The following is a 309-nucleotide window of genomic DNA, read 5'->3' on the forward strand; positions in this document are numbered from 1 at the left end:
AAAGGATATTGGCAAAGTTGAAAACATTTGGAATAAATTCAAAGGCACAAATACAGTGTTCTAAAGAAGCTTTTTGCATTACCTGTGTTTATGAGAAATGTAAGCTCTTATCCCAAGCTTAAAATTTATGAGAAAGATTAACTTCCAGACACTCTTACCCTGTCAGAGGAGAAATGTAAGAATACAGGAAAACATGGCATTTGGAATCATTCATATCTTATTCAGAAATTGAAATCATTCTCCCTCCTTTTGGTCTTATTTGAGAGGCGGGGCTGTGAAGATTTTTTTTTTTTTTTTTTTTTTTTTTTT

Source organism: Lipotes vexillifer, unplaced genomic scaffold (assembly GCF_000442215.2).
Source record: "Lipotes vexillifer unplaced genomic scaffold, Lipotes_vexillifer_v1.1 scaffold788, whole genome shotgun sequence".
Taxonomy (NCBI): Eukaryota; Metazoa; Chordata; class Mammalia; order Artiodactyla; family Lipotidae; genus Lipotes; species Lipotes vexillifer.